Source organism: Mus pahari, chromosome 21 (assembly GCF_900095145.1).
Source record: "Mus pahari chromosome 21, PAHARI_EIJ_v1.1, whole genome shotgun sequence".
NCBI classification, from domain to species: Eukaryota; Metazoa; Chordata; class Mammalia; order Rodentia; family Muridae; genus Mus; species Mus pahari.
This window is the reverse complement of record NC_034610.1, coordinates 43,990,696-44,008,195: the sequence shown is the minus strand read 5'-3', so window position 1 is coordinate 44,008,195 and position 17,500 is coordinate 43,990,696. Positions and strand designations below refer to the sequence as shown.

Genomic DNA, 17,500 nt, shown 5'->3' with positions numbered 1-17,500 from the left:
TGAGTGGTTCTGAGTGATTTCTTCTAAATGGCAGTTGTTAACTGGAACCTCAAAACAAACCTGTGAGGAATTGAGCTTTCTTGTTATTACATTTCTATTCACTAAGCCAAGAAAGACCAGTGGAGCCGCCTGAGATGTTGAGAATAATCTATAGCAGTGTGTTCTTATTTCAGATCTTTGGGAATGACTACCTAAAGAACACAATGGGTGAATCTCATCGACGCTAATAGCTGGATCTGTAAGAAACACCCACAACATGGGATTAATAATAAGATGTGTCACCACAATCTGTGACAGTGATTCTTTTACAACAGTTTTGAACTCTCTATTGAGTGCCTCGCAACACCTTAAATCACCTTTTAAAATAATTTGAAACGCCTTAATGGAGACTATTAATAAATGAGTACCTGTACTTCTTTAAATAATAATTAAGTGGCTCCAGTAACCATTTACCAATAGCATTAATGGCATAGATAATAGGAAAGAATAACTCAAAGGCAATTTAAGGACAATGTAAGTTATATAAGAGAAATGAAATCTTGGAATGAAAACTTAAGAAAATTCTTCAACCCTACTATTCACATTGAGGATGAAGTTTTTAACAAGACTGAAAAGAACATGCAAAATACAACATGGTAATACTTTATTAGAAAAAAACTATACAAACCGGCCGGGTGTGGTGGCACACGCCTTTAATCCCAGCACTGGGGAGGCAGAGGCAGGCGGATTTCTGAGTTCGAGGCCAGCCTGGTCTACAAAGTGAGTTCCAGAACAGCCAGGGCTACACAGAGAAACCCTGTCTAGAAAAACCTAAAAAAAAAAAAAAAAACTATACAAACCAAAGAATAGTAACATTGTTTCGCTGCAGAAAATGCAGTTGTCAAGTGGAAGGATCCAGTGAGCATATCCCACAATGCTAAGCTGCAACCATCTAATTGGTGTAGGATTCAATACCATCTCCTCATCATTGGCCTTCTTAACACATGGATATCAGTTTTGCTTTCATGATTATATTATGCTAATTACAGATCTCTTCCAACAACAAAAGGATTTCACTGTTCTATTACGGTGCTCAGAGAAATACTTTGCGCACTGCATTCCTGTGCAATACATTGACAGTGTGTTGACTTGACAATTACTTATTGAACAAATAAATTGTCTGAAGTGCTCATTCAAAGGATTTGTTGTTAAACGTGGCATCTTCTATTCTTACTGAGATGGTCCATACGTGGTGACAGTAGTGGTGGGAGAGTTTGCCCCATTACAACGATGTTCTACAAAGATGAGATCATCCTGAATGTTTTTTCTGTCTTTCCTTGTTTTCACAAAATAACTCAGGCTGTGTACTATAGGCATATATTTTTCACAACTTTAATAAGGGTCCAACATCTGCATTAGCCCACCACCCAGCTAAGGCAGTGGAAAAGAACGGTTATTAGGATACGGTGGGGGATGTAGACCTGTTTAAAAATAGTTCTTTGGGGTGATTCCAGTTCTCAGTCCAGTCCACTAGGCAGATACCACACAGGAAACAGCAACAGCAGCTCAGTCCAGAGGAAACCAAGAGGCTCGTCGACCAGTAAAACATCACTACAACCTAACTGAGTCTCCAAAGGAACCAGAAATTTCTACCTTAGGGTGCTTTATAAGGAAAGAAAGTTTATTTTTCTCTAGTTTAGAAGCTCAAGATGATGAGCTGTGTATGCCCAGCTCTAGTGAGGCCCGGGGTTAGGTCCTGCAGTAGAACAAGAACAGAGGCGGGAGAGGCCAGTCTGCTTGTCCATAATAAGTTTCTCTCAACAGCTCACCAGAGTCCCATGAAAACCACCTAAGGCTTGGGGTGTGGTTAGAGGCTCACCCCAAAAGCATGATGCTCCATGGAGATGAAGGCAGAGGCAGGAAGATCAGAAGTTCAAGACCATCCTTGGATACACAGGAAGTTCAAAGCCAATGTGGGCTACTGAAAGACAAACAAGCAAGAAGGAACCATCCTAAACTTTTGTCTTCAATGACCTAACAAGCTCCCAGGAAGACCCATCCCTGAAAGGCTTCATCCTCCAAAACTGCTACACTAGGACCAAGCATCCAACTCTTGGGGAGTGCACCATATCCGAGCCCTATCCAACCACGTAAAACCATACTCACACCCTAGCAAGTATCTTCACGGAGAAAGCAGTATCTAATGCTGTAGGGGTTATATTAGATATACGCCATTCTACCTTCAAATCATTTGTTTTTTTTTTTTTATATAAAAACCAGTGTTTAGGATATACTATGAAAGCCTGGTACCTACCTGCAGTCTAACTACTTGGGAGACTGAGTCAAGAAATTCTTGAATTTAGGGCCAGGGCTACACAATATATTCCAGACCAACCTGGACTAAATAGGAAGATACTACCCCGTAAAAACGAACAAAATTTATGAGAATGTATTTTGATAAAGAGAAAATGCCTCATTTTTAAAGGACATAATTAAAGAACAGGACAGAATATTCTGTACCCTTATGCCTTATTTCTCAGCCCTTTGAATCTTTACAGCAACATTCTGCCAAGGGTAAAAAAAAAGATGATATTTTGTTACACAAACCTTTTCTAAATTTACTTTAATCAGGGTATGTTTACCTTAGCATATACAGGAAAAGTCTGTTTTATTGATGCTAAATTTTTTTTAAAAGTATAAATAATGATCAATGCATATTTTATAATTTGTTGGATTTAAAGAATGATACTGAAAAAAAAATAGTAGTGTAAGGAAATATAAGGGAAGCCATGTCAGAGGCTAGTGAGTTAGGTTGAAACTCTGGAGAGGAGTGCATATTTATCTGCACATATGTATGCCCACATGCAGCATCCCTGAGACTGTGGAAGCCCTTAAACACATGAGTATGTCCCATGATGGAAATCCAGCTAAAGATTGTGGCAGTCTTGTCAGGATCCTTTCCTAAACTGGAGGGACATGCCTGGACAAGCCCTGCCCCACACTCCCTGCTCCTGTCCCTGCACTCTGCCCCAGGACCCACCCCTAAAACTGCCCTGCCCTCATTTGCAGCTTCCCTTCCTGAACAGAGGAGGCCGCTGTGCTGGGGAAAACAGAAGCCCTGCAGCTTATATATGTATATATATATATATATAAAACAGCGCCTCAGAGTCAGGCATCCTTCCATTAAATTCCATTCTGACCCTTTCCATCATTTTGACAAACAAAAATGCTCCCCAACACTCCTCAAATGACCCCCAGGGAGGAACGCCTCCCACAGCTCGTAAATCCCACCAGCACTCAGGTGTATTTGTGTCTTAAACTATTCATTACTATCTATTGTGTGAAGAAGCCACTTTGCCATTTATATTTGTTGCTTGGTTTAAAGGATCTTTAAGCAGCTTCTAAAATTATTGTGATACTGCTTCGTTATCATTATTATAGAAGTGTTATCACTGTGACATCATTCTGCTTCTCTTTTAACTTAAGGTGGGCAAAAAGCATTTTTAATTTTTTTGTTTTGGGGGGGTTTGTTTAGTTTTTGTTTGTTTTTATTGGATAGCTTATTTATTTACATTTCACATGTTACTCCCTGTCTTAGTCAGGGTTTCTATTCCTGCACAAACATCATGACCAAGAAGCAAGTTGGGGAGGAAAGGGTTTATTCGGCTTACATTTCCATACTGCTGTTGATCACCAAAGGATGCAGGACTGGAACTCAAGCAGGTCAGAAAGCAGGAGCTGATGCAGAAGCCATGGAGGGATGTTCTTTACTGGCTTGCTTCCCCTGGCTTGCTCAGTCCACTCTCTTATAGAACCCAAGACTACCAGCCCAGAGATGGCACCACCCACAAGGGAACCTCCCCCCTTGATCACTAATTGAGAAAATGCCTTACAGCTGGATCTCATGGAGGCATTGTCCCAACTGAAGCTCCTTTCTCTGTGATAACTCCAGCTGTGTCAAGTTGACACAAAGCTATCCAGTACACTCCCTTTCCCAATCCCCCCCCCCAGAAACTCCCTATCCCATCCCCCCTCCTCCTGTGAGTGTGTACCCCCATCCACCCACTCCTGCCTCCCTGCCCTCAAATTCCCCTACACTGGGGCATTGAACCTTCATGTGACCAAGGGCCTCCCCTTCCACTGATGCCTGACAAGGCCATGGTCTACTACATATACAGATGGAGCCAAGTGTCCCTCCATGTGTGCTCCTTGGTTGGTGGTTTAGACCCTGGGAGCTCTGGTTGGTTGATATTGTTCTTCCTATGGGGTTTCAAACCCCTTCAGCTTTTATTTACATCCCTAACGCTGCCCACCTCTTGATCCCCCTTCACAGAGTCCCTCACCCACTCCCTTTCTCAGGGTCCCCCACAAGTCCCCACCCTCACCCCCATCCTGCATCCTCCCATCCTGGTGCACCAAGTCTCTACAGGATTGGGCACATCCTCTTCCACTGAGGCCAGACAAGGCAGCCCTGTTGGGGAATGGATTCCACAGTCAAGCTACAGCTTTAGGGACAGTCCCCAGCTCCATTTGTGTGTGGGGGGGGGGGAGAGAATCACATAGAGACTGAGCTGCACATCTGCTACGAATGTGCAGGGGCCTCAGACCAACCCACGTATGCTCTTTGATTGGTGGCTCAGTCTCAGAGCTCCCAGGTTAGTTGACTCTGCTGGTCTTCCTGCGGGGTTCCTAACCCATTGAGGGCCTTCAATCCTCAAAGCAACTACTTTGAGTAAATCTGACATGCACTAAAACTAGATATCAGGCAACAGACAATCACACATTTTAAGTGACCTAAGCTTTTCGGGGCTATACATTTTGATGGCACAGCTTTGAAAGTCAGGCTCCTGGAGTAATATTAAGTGGTTTTCCACCAAGTCACGCTGAGAAATTTGCAACTGCAACATTCACAGCCATGCACAAGAAAGAAAGAAATCATGAAAACTTTCCAAGGTGAAGGAACTTAACTGTACTTCTGACCTTTGCTCCCCATCATGGTGTCTCTGACACTCTGAAGAAAAGATCTGGATGTTCTCCAAGTAGCACGGGTCTCACTCGGTCCACCCTCCAGCAGTATGAAACCTGTCAACCATATGAGGTCACCAAGAGGGCAGACTGCCACTTGTCAGTACCAAGATGCTGAAAAGCTGGGTGGGCCTGCACCTAGACAGATGAGTTTCAACTCATTTGGAATTCTGCTTAGCACATACGTGTGAATCAAACTGTGCCACAGACAGCTCACTCGAGTGATGATTTTACCTCCACCTCTTAACTGCATCAGAAAACTGAATGCTAAAATAGATACTGGGGTCTGGTACGTTGAGATATACCTTAATTCCAGCATGCACTTGTGGAAGAGATGCAGATGGATCTCTCTGAGTTCAAGGCCAACCTGGTCTAGACAGTAAATTCTTAGCTGATGATGCATGTCTTTAATCCCAGCAGAACCAATTATGAGAACTCGTAGAGGGTAACTTTCTTTTTTTTTTTTTTTAATATATTTTTTTAAGATTTATTTATTTATTATATGTAAGTACACTGTAGCTGTCTTCAGACACTCCAAAAGAGGGCGTCAGATCTTGTTATGGATGTTTATGAGCCACCATGTGGTTGCTGGGATTTGAACTCCGGACCTTCGGAAGAGTAGTCAGGTGCTCTTACCCACTGAGCCATCTCACCAGCCCCGAGGGTAACTTTCAAACCCACATGGCACACACACACACACACACACAAATATTCTCACATTTCTTCTCTAATTGACTTTCACTAAACCCACTTCTGAGTATTTGAATGCTCTCTCTCTCTCTCTCTCTCTCTCTCTCTCTCTCTCTCTCTCACACACACACACACACACACACACACACACACTCATCCTTTCCTGTTCTTTTCTAAGCTCTGTCCTCTCACACTCTCATGCTCCCTACCCTACACCCATATTCATTTACATCCCTGGCACCGTCTTACTTACCCCTGTTTCTATGGAATGATGGACTCCTGACTCTATCAAAGGAGGGGCCAGTAGACCACTATGCTCTGGAGAGTGGAACACTCATTCGACTCACGCTCACACATTCCTGGATATTTTGTGCTAAACTCTTCCTTATCTACTGCAATGAAAGGGGGGGTGGGGGGCAATTCTACCCTGTTCCTCTAAGGGAGAGAAAGCCTGCAAGACTCTGTACACTGTGTATTCAAAGCTTCAGTTCTCCACAGTTAAATAAGTGCCCAATGGGTATTTGGAGGTGGGCCCTTACTACACAGCTGAAAATGGTCCATTCACAGCTCAAAAAGTTCCATTGCACTCCTTGAGAACTACCAAAGAGTGTTAGACATCAATGGTGCCCATCCCTGATTAGAATAGTACTTAAATATTATAAATATAGCTAGAAATACTTAGACAATGTACAAAATGCATATTTCCTAGAGAGAAAGGACAGAAGAAAAACGACCATGACCATGGGCCATGGGGAGCATCAGGCATTGTCCCTCTGGCTATAATTTTAGGAGATTTGGGGCCTTGGAAATGGTTAAAGCAGACACTGTACATCCTGTCAGAGATTTATTCTGAGCAGCCTGTTTTCCCAAGCCCAGCCCCTCTCCCCAGCAGCTGCTCTGCTCTCCATCCACAGCAAATCCAGTTGTCTTTTCCAAGGCGGCAGGCACTGACCAATGTCTGTGACTCTCTTTGGGTAACAACATAATAATCAAATCACATTAAGTCAGTGTCCGTAAGACATGTGTTTTCAATCTTAAAACCCACAAGTGATTTATTATTTATTTCCCAATACTACGCTTGTGCACTCAGTGCAATAGGAAAGTTACATGCCTAGAATTGCTTCCAATGTGTGCCATGAAGTTCTTTCTGTTTTCAAGCTATTTTGGTGGCTGTCTGTCACAGTTAGCATTATGCCGTCCCTCACTCTGATATTCCTGTTCAATAGTACCAATTTCATTTTCAACCTTTAAGTTGAAGAAAGTCAATGAGTTGAAAACACAGGGTCCTGTACTGTACTTCCACATATACTCAACTCTTTGTTGAGTTTTAAACCCTCATTCTTGAATTGTGTTGATGTTTTCTTTAATGTTTTTGTTTTACAATGCTTTTGTATAGTAGCATAAAGGATTTACCCTCTTAATTTTTTTGATGTCTACAGAACAGAGTTTTCACTGTAAATTCAATGTTGTACAGCAGGTCTATAGAACTTTTTCATTTTTACATAGTAGAACTCTCAACCCACAGCTCAGTAATTTCCCATTTCCACTGTCTCCACCACTCCACTCACCCTCAACAGCTACCATTCTGTGTTTTGCTTGTACATTTCATTATATTTCCACATATTTTTAAGAGGAATAAATTTCAAATCTTTTAAGTCCTGATCTATCACTGTGTCCCAGAAAAACAAAAACAAAAAACCAAAACAAAACAAAACAAAAAAACCAACCCAAAAACAAAAACCAGGATCTTGTGCTACACTTACACACATTCCTAACTCTTTGCCCACTTCCTGTAAAGTGCGGGCTATAATGAACACAGCCTCACCCTCAGGATCAGGCAGACCCAGGTTTGACTCCCTGCTCTTCTACTTACCTGCTGTGAAGTCTGGGGTAAATGACAAACCCTCTCCAAACCCATCTTAAACACAGTTCCTCATGCCAGCTTCACTCTCTGCTCTGACGAGCATGTGATGACCCACCTTCTGAATGCTCGGGGTTTCTGGCTTTCACCACCCCCAAGTGCTTACTGTTGTGCTTGGACTAACGTGACAGGAAGCCAACTGTGCTGCTCTAGGTCAAGTGTGCTGCCGGATCTCTGGTGTTGGGTCTGTTTCTCGTGCAGGTGGACTCAGGAGCAGCCACAGAACAGTGAGTCTTTTCTCTCTCCTCTCCAGTTCAACGTGACAATATACCGCTTTGCCCACTGCTAATATCATGATGCGGCAGTGTTCCTTACCCATGGATCGCATAAAGAACTATAGTTATGGTCACAACAGTGCCACTGTTACCTATATGGAACCATGGGTCATCTCAAGACCCAAGCAGCTACCTGGAGTTCTCTGCTGGTATGAGCATAGGTATTTAGATGCAAATAACTAAACTCAACTACATGCACATCTAACTCAGAAGATCCACTCAAATGAAATGGAATTGTAGCAACCTTTGAGACTTACAAAGGAAAAGGAACTAGCTTACACATGCCCTTCCTTTCCAAAGAGAAAATGAAGATTTTTTTTTTTCTGCCAGGTTTTAGAGATAAAGTTTCCATCCAGGACGATTTATGGATAAAGATATTGTGGCACTGATCTATAGTCAGTCAAAGAAATTAGCTTATCGTCATGCTAGAAAATCCACCAGGTTCAGAAAAGAAGCAAAGGATCAAGCTCCTCTGACCAAGGGGTCACCTCTGTCACGGTTGTGTTAGACAGGGGGGTTTAACCTACTTTGAACTGTTAATCCAACCTCACACCTACATTGTCGCCAGCACATGCATGCTATGCTAGTGAGAAAAAAAATTACATTGCAAACAGTCATCACCCCATGCCTTTACCTCTTTTAAATAGACTTTCTAATTTCGTGTGTGTGTGTGTGTGTGTGTGTGTGTGTGTGTGTGTGTGTGAAGGTTCATGACAGAACACATGTGTACTGCTCAGAGGACAATTTGTGACAGTCAGTTGTTTTCTTCCTGTGGGTTCTAGGGATGGATCTCAGGTGTCAGACCTGGCAGGAAGTGCCCTTACTCACTAAGCCATTGCAATCAGGCTTTTTAAAGTTTTATTTTTATAGTTTTGTTGTTGTTAGGGTGTGTGTGTGTGTGTTATGTGCGTACATGGAATAAAGACTTTTAAAACCAGGCTCCACAATAAGCAAGACATAGTCCTGTCTACAGGGTCTCTTGAAAGAGTTGAACATTTTCCTGCTAAGCTAAGCTACTACGGTACTAACTGGGAAATATGAGGGCTCACGGAGACAACTGAATGCATCTGACCAGAGGCCCGGGAGGCAAGACTTGAAGTGGCCTGGTCAAGGGTAGATGGCTATGGAGACAGTGTTAAAGCAGAAAAATATGGTGACCAATACCAACTGAACCAAGAGCAGGAGACCTGCTGGTCTACAGGAGTATGGACAGCCATGAGGGTCAAAGAAAGTAATAACAACTAAATAAAGTAGACTTGACGGAGCCTCTGAAGGACTTGGTGAAGAGGGCTGACGTGGTAGGAGCTGTGCTTAAGAAATAAATCTGTCAGTGATAGGTGAGATGGAGTGGAGAGAATGACTAGGGACAGGCTCTTGGTTGAATATTCTGGGATGAGAGGATAAGGTTACAGACAAAGCAAAGGCAGAGAAGCCTTATGTCACATGTTTGACATTTTCACAGTGAAACTTACAGTCCAGATGCACATCCCCAGAGAAGACACCATACTTATTTAAAATACCCAAGAACGAGAGAGTTAATACTTCAGTGTTTCGCCTCAGGAGATGCAGAACCCACTGAAAGTTTAGTCACTTCAATTTACTTACCACAACCATTGCCCTCAAAACTCTCTGGATTTGCTAAACATTTCAAACTCAGAAGCACAGGGTTCTGGAAAACCACATTGTGCCTGGTGTGGATTTCTTCCTCGGGATGGAGGAAATTTGATCTGCTTCCTACAAATTCATTTAAATTTCATTCAAATTGAGATTTTTTTGGGGGAAAAAAAACTTCCTATTGTCCAAAGTAGTCTTAAGAGCTTACGTCTGACAATTTCCCTCCTTACAAAAGGAACCAATAATTTTCCAGCTGTTCCCAATCCCGGAAGTTAGAGATTCATACATGGGTTATGATGGATTTTTATGGTAGGCCAAAATCATAGCCTAAAAGCAGTGCTGTCTTGTGGGGCCGAGGGGGATGGAACATCTCACCCTCCAGTGCTCCTCCCACGAGCACAGCAGGTGTGGATGCTGTCAAGCAGAGAGCAAGTCCACAACCCTTTGACTTCAACTCAGCCGTCACTGTCAAGAACATAAAAGAAAATTAGAAACTGAACAGGAACTAAATGTCAAAAAGTTAGATCCAAAGAAACATTTTACCCTGTCTTGTGGAAGACTCTGCTCTCCCTCCTCCTCCTCCTCCTCCTCCTCCTCCTCCTCCTCCTCCTAGCTCCCACTCTATGGCTGTAGAACAAAGCTCTTCTCTTAGTGACAGCCATCAAGATGTCGTGAGTGGATTGTGTACACAGAAGAGATAATGTCACGGGGCTTGAATACATTCTATTCAAGACCTGAGTTGGGGGAGCTTAAAAATAGCATCTTAGATTATTTCAACTTGACTCTCTTCCTTAACTTCGATTTTTAAAGTGACAGTGTCTTCCTCTGGTTTGGTAGTCTTTTCTTCTCCTCTCTTCTTCCCTGTGTGTATGTGTCTCTCCACTGTTGTTGCTGCTGCTGCTACTGACGATGACAATGACGATGACGACGATGATGTCTTGTTTTATGTATCTTTACCTCTTTGTTCTTTAATAGTCACATCTGGTCTCCTTCCTTTTCTGTAAAAATCTGAGCCCTTCAAATGCTCTCCATGCAAATGAATTTAGTTTGTATTTTATCTCCATAAAATTGCTCAACATCCCAAAAGCCACTGGTAACAACGTTGCCCTAAGAGTATGTCCAGCCATGTGAGAAGAATTTCCACATTTGGTCTTCTACATATGCTTGTCCTGTGTCTCTATCCACCATTTTCTGACTCTCAAAAAAGCACACAGGAAAATAATACAAAAATATAGCCATTTGTGACTTCGGAGAGGCTGGGGAGACAAACATGTCATATTTTATTTTTAAAGATTTATTTGGCAGCTTTTCCTTCTTATGAAAGACTGAAAACCAATGCCTAGAGATGCTAAACTTTGGAAGGTGAGACTTCAGTGCAGCAATCATTGCATACCAATTGTAACCAATGCATTTGCAATGCAACGAAGAGAGGCCTCATTCTGACATGATATCTCATCAAAGGGAAATCCATAGCGTACCTCCTGGAAATCCATCAGTGTTGTTTTCTGTACACAATCTCTTTTGATTTCCCCCCTTTTTATTTTTTTAATGTAGCCTATTTAAAACATTATTTCTGCAGGGCAACTGCATGTTAGCCTACGTAGTTTCCATCTCTAAACCCTGTGTCTGCGTTCAAGAAAACTGCAGTCCTGTGTACCTCCGCTTGCCCTGCCCCCACCCTCACCCCAACCCCAGCTTTGCAGAAACACGGCAGTACATGGAATAAGAGAGAAAGCTTCCTTGTAAACCTGATCCTGTGCTTCAGGATGCCAACTGTCAAAGAAATCAACCCATCTCATCTACGTTAAAGTTGCTTTTTGAAAACTGGAATTTGATCCTGGTTTCCTCGAGGTTCAGAGCTCTTGAACTTAAGAGTACATTCGATGCAGGAAAGAAGTGATTGGGTCTCACCATTTTGCATTCACACCTACAACTTGCAAAGTATTGTGAAAAGTTAAAGAAAACCAGCAACGATCTGGTCTCCAGACCTAAATAAGACAAACAGACTTACAAATGGAAGTGAGCTCTGTGCCACCTGAGAGCAGGTGAGCACGCAGTAGGTCTGCAAAGGCAGAAAGCAGGGGCAGGGAGCACGGGCCTGCCACCTTCGCTGTTTTGAAGGTCATTGGGAAAATCATTTCAAAACTAAACACATTTTTTTTTATTATCTTATTTTTTAATTGGAAGGGTGGGTGGCTCAGTGGGTAAAAACACTTGCTATCAACCCTGACAACCTGAGTTCAATCCCTGAAACCCAGAAAGTAGAAGGAGAGAGTCTACACAGTCATTTAATTGTGTGTGTGTGTCTGTGTGCATGTGTGTGTAAAATAAATAAATACAATAAACTGACTTACTATTCAAGAAGGGCATCAATGATATTTTCTAAACTAATCAAATATTTCCGAGTTTAATCAACTGTTAATGTTATTTTTACTAATTGTAATTTTGTGACTGTTAATAGGATGTACTTTGGTATTCTAAAACACACACAGTGGAATGAATTTGGTTTCCATTCACGTATTATCTATTTATAATGGTCTAGAAAGGAGAAGCTCAAAGGATCCCAACATAAAGAAATGACAAGGAGAGAAAAATGCTACCACATTTTTTGACTGCTTCCATGTATGCGAGATTTTGTACTAGATACCAAAAGGTACAAAGTTTTATCAAGTGATTGCTAACCCTGTATCTAATCAGTCATCTACATCCATAACTGCACATGGCACACGACAGAGTAGAAACCCTATAAAAGAAGAATAAGGAAAAGTGTGAATGCTCACTGATTCAGCATGGAGTTTAATGATAATAATTATTGCGATAATTAGAAAAGGGAATTTGAGCACATTGATCAGGAGATTCAGTTTGTTAAGTGTTCAAACGTCGCAATACTGGGTGTAAGTAGTTGTGTGTTCATGTCTGCCTGTGTCCGAGTCTGCTCATTTAACAACCATTTTCTTTGTCCTCGGTATCACCTGGGCCACTCTGCACCAGCTGTTAACTAGCCATCATCTAGGAACAGCTGATGGAGAACTTGTCTGGAGAGCCAGGCATACAGCAGACATCCATAGTGTGGCTGCACTTACACATTGGTGGCTATGCATGCTTAAATGCTTTCTTCCCACCACACCGACCAGTCCCTACCCAGACAAGAGAGGTGCTCAGAAATGAAGAAGAAATTCTAAAATGTTTGCAATTAAGCCAACCCCAACTTGTGAAATTGTCGAATTACCATACTGGCAGAGCCAATACAAATTCCATAACCCTAAAATTAGCACTAAAGTCATGCAAAAATGTGTTAATACATTCATCCTGGTAGTATTCATAAAGGGACAAGTGAAGAGAAGATAAATTCCACACTTAGGGGCAACGTTTACATAGATTAGGCAATGGAATATTCTGGAACATTTTAGGATCACTATTCCAACTGAGATGAGGACCATTGCACAGTAAGAGTCAAAATGAGATGCACAGGGACAACTGTGCATGCCGTTCGTTCAACAGCTACTCTTACACTGGCCTAGTATTCTCTTACTAGGAACACTGCTATGATTGCCTAGATTTTTCTGAGCTGAGTTTAGTTCTGAAATTTAACTTTCTGCCCATGATGCATATAACCTCACTCCCAGTTATCAAAGGGAGTGCTAGCAGGTTACTCAGAGCCCCTTTTGGAAACGACGATGCCAGAACGCATTCAATAATTGGATAGCGCATGTCAGTACTTCCAAAAGCCGCCCACAGTGTGAAATGGTGGTTTCTTTTCAAGCAGTTTTCTAAATGAATTTTTTTCTCCCATATATGCTCTTAGTTTCTAATGGCTTAGCTCTTCATTGCCTCGTATAACACAGAATGGATGTCTTTAAACTGATAAGTCATGGAGGTAGCTATAAATCGATCTTTTCTGTGGTTGTTGATGTTCTTCCTCTGTAGAGAGCCACTTTGAGGATTCTTTTCTTCCACTCAGGATCTTGTGTGCCCTCCACAAAAATTAAAGCAGAAGGTGCTGACCACACCGCCATCTCAGCATGAGTCCCAAGCCAGCCTGGACCACTGAGTGGAAATGCTAAGTTCTCTGTAAAAGCCATGAAGGGGCAGAGTCGTTTTTATTTATGCTCACAAGCCTTTAGTGGTTGTGTGTGTGTCTGTGTGTGTGTCTGTGTACGTGTGCGTGCATGTGTGTGTGTGTGTGTGTGTGTGAATAAACCTAATGTAAAAGTTAAAATTAACTTTAAGGATTTTTCTATTAAATAAAAATCAAAATGGACCAACATTCTGTCTACAGGGAAAGCTATAGATGGTTAGGAGGAAGGCCTTGCTCTTTTCTTCTCCAGTTGAAGAATAAAGATAGATCTAACATTTGACCACCAGACCATTAATTCACCAGTGCATTAGTCTGGCAATCTTCCATTACGGTGGTGCACACCTTTAATCTCAGCACCTCTAAGTCAGGGGCATGCGATCTTTGAGTTTGAGGCCAGCCTGGTCTACAAAGTGAGTTCCAGGACAAAATAGTTACACATAGAAGCCTGTATCAAAAAACTGGTGATTTTAATAAATAATAATCAATATTTCCTATCATCTATGTTTACCATATGCAGCCCAATTTAGCAGCCATTGTCTTAACTATAATCTGCCTGTCGTGCTATATACTAAAATGAATTTATCTGTAATATCAGGTGGTGTGTGTCCACCACTCGGGGCTGTCTTGTCTATTTGTAATTCCAATATATAAGTAAATGCATATTGGAGGTGACAAAGAAATTTTCCTATAGTGTTTTAGAGCAGGAGAATGTTTACAGAATATGAAAAGGGGGTGGGTTGTTGCGTGGCTGTTTCCTTTTAGATTTGGTTTGTATCATATGGAGGAAAAATTGATTTCCTTTATTTATTGAAAGAATTGACTTAATTCTCCATGGAAATATAATCATATTCCTCATTCTTGCACAGTAAAACTCTCTAAGGAGTTGTATATCCTGACATAGTCTCAGATACATTTCTTCCTGTTTTCTCTCCTCTTAAGGGTGTGTGTGTGTGTGTGTGTGTGTAAGTACTTGGGTGTATGTGTGTTCATGTGTGTAGATGTGTGTGTGCATGTATATGTCAAACCTGGCATCTTCTGTGTGCTATACATACACTCTGTCACATTTCTAGCCTTTAAACTTTATCTTTTTAAATTTTAAAACAAATTAAATTTTACGATTAAAATATAATTATGGTCATTCGTGTTGTACCATCCTGTAATCATCTGAAATTTCTTTCTTTGAAATACTTGAGATTTTTATTAAGGTAATGTGTATGTAACACAGAATTCACACTACTAACCGTTTTTGAGTGTACCATTAGGGCTGTTTACATTCAGTCAGATTGTTATACAACAATCTCCAGGACATTACCTTCTTGTGTAACTGAAACTATGTCCCCTTTAAACAGCAGAATTTCTCCTAAAAAAACGTAAGAATTATTAAGCGTTTTTCATGGTAGAGGGGGAAAGCTGTATGATGAGGGAGGTTGAAGGTTCAGAGAAACTTCTGCTTTGTAATAACATCTAAAGGTAATGGGAAGAACTTTCTCCTCATTAGAACATAAGTACCTCCCTCCCTCCATCTTTCTAGTGGTTTTTATTTTCTATTTTGTATTACCAAAAAAGCCTGTAAAAATTGATAGTCATAGTTTTTCAGAAACGCTTTTTAAGGTCTGTATTTTTTCGATAGAACAGGCATCTGTGAATCTAGTCCACGGCCGTATATTGTTCCGCTTCTCCTGTGCCCTTCAGAGGTCCCGCTACGTCCACATCATAGGTTTTTCATATAGATTCAAATATGGTAGAAGACATGCAGCATTTCTCACTCTGATTTATCTGACTAACATGATGATCAATCCCATATTTGAAGTTGACAAGTTATCTTAATAATGTCGTTTATGGGCATTTGTTCCTGCTCTAGGCACCAATCCAGAACCACACATTGTACTTAGTTCGGTATGGTTGGGATCCTAATAGCACCTAATGCTATTGTTCCATTTTGTGGCATCCTTTTAAGACTTTAGGCCAGGTGCTGGGAAAAGTGTCCTTCATCCTGAACTTTTATTTATTCACATCCCAAACGCTGCCCCCTCCCAGCCTCCCTCCCAGAGTCCCTCCCTCATCCCTTCTCCCCTTCTCCCATGAGAGGGTGCTCCCCTCCCAGGGATTCCCCACATCCTGGCACATCAAGTCTCTGCAGGGTTAGCCACATCCTCTCCCACTGAAGCAAGACAAGACAGTCCTGTTGAGGAATGGATTCCAGCCAGGCTACAGCATTAGGGATAGCTCCCAGATCCAGTTGTTGGGAAGCCCACATGGAGACTGAACTGCACATCTGCTACATATGTGCCAGGGGCCCCAGTCAGCCCCTGTATGTTCTTTAGTTGGTGGCTCAGTCCCTGAGAGCTCCCAGGGGTCCAGGTTAGTTGACGCTGTTGGTCTTCCTGTGGTGTTTGTAATCCCGTCAGCTCCTTCAATCCTTCCCTAGCTCTTCCATAAGGAATCTCCACCTCCATCCAATGCTTGGCTGTGGGTGTCTGCATCCATTTCAGTCATCTGCTTGGTAGAGCCTCTCAGAGGACATTTATGCTAGGCTTCCATCTATAAGCATAAAGAGTATCATTAATAACATTGGGAATTGGTGATTGGCCATGAGATGGGTCTCAAGGTGGGCTGGTTATTGGTTGGCCATTCCTTCAGTCTCTGCATCATCTTTGTCCCTAAATTTCTTTTAGACAGGACAAATTTTAGGTGGAAAAGTTTTGTGGGTAGGTTGGTGCCCCCCCATCCTTCCACTGGCTACAGGAAGTGGCCTCTTCAGGTCTCATGTCTTCAGGGTTAGGCATCTCTGCTAAGGTCACCCGAATTGACTGCTGGGAGCCTCCCCCATCTCAGGTCTCTGGGACTTCCTAGAGATTCCCCCACACCCAGCAGCTGCAGATTTCCATTCCTTCTCCTGGATGTCTCTCTCACACCTGACACTGACCCCCTTCTCCTCCTCCTCCCCCACCCTGGAATTTTCTGATTCGTCCTCTCTGCTGAACAGGTCACTTTCCCATTTTGAGCAGAAGCATTACATCCCTGCTGTTGTACCTTAGAGCAACGTGTAAGAAAGCGCCAGTTTTTCCCCTGAATATGGAGGGAGGATTGAATACTTAATAAAGAAGGTATCTTTTTCACAGTCAACCACAAAAAAAAAAAAAAAAAATCAAACTGCCCGTTTTCTCTGTCCAATTAATAAGCAGAAAGATACTGTGGTATTATGCAATTACCTGATGCATTTTAGATTTTCCTTAATCATCGTAATATCCATTAAGGATACTGGCCCAATTCAGTTATTACCTTGATGGCTGAAAAATGGCAATTTTCCCATCCTGTTGCTTCCACTGCATTTACCGGTCGACACTCTTGCAAAAAGCTTTCTCTTGTCTTAAGTACTTGCCTGCTACATTGTAAATTCATTGATTTTTTTTTTCTTATTTCATTTGGAGGTTTGAAATTTGTTCTTCCATCTTTTTATTTTGAAGCTCAAGTTTTTCCCTTCTGCTTAAAGGGAGCTCTTAAAGCCTCCTGTCATATATTGTGTGTGTGCAAGCGTGCACGCATTGCTCAGAAGCTATCATGCGGAGTTGGTTCTCTCCTTCCACTATGTGAATTCTGAAGATGCAGCTCAGGCTGTCACACTGGGCAGCGAGCACCACTGAGCCATCTCACCAACCTGTCTTTTAGACAATCCCATTGTGCTTAAAATTCTCATTTTCTGGTGCAGTGTGCCATAGTTGACATGAGCATCTTCTGTCCTGGTCCAATAACTGGTCCTTTCCCCGAGTGCGAGATGTGTCCACATTTAGAGGGATTTATTGTGTGTGCACACAATAAAGTGTGTGCTTTTTAAATATACAGCGTCAGGGTTCCTGCCAGCACCAGTAACAGGACTCAGTACTCAGTGGCTCACACCGCTGTGGTTGTGGCTCACAG

General features: G+C 42.1%; 1 protein-coding gene across 3 annotated transcripts in view; it reads left to right on the top strand.

Annotated features, from left to right (window-relative positions):
• Pde7b (phosphodiesterase 7B) overlaps positions 1–17,500 on the top strand; it is a 320,938-nt gene that overhangs the window by 254,003 nt on the left and 49,435 nt on the right. The window lies entirely within an intron of this gene.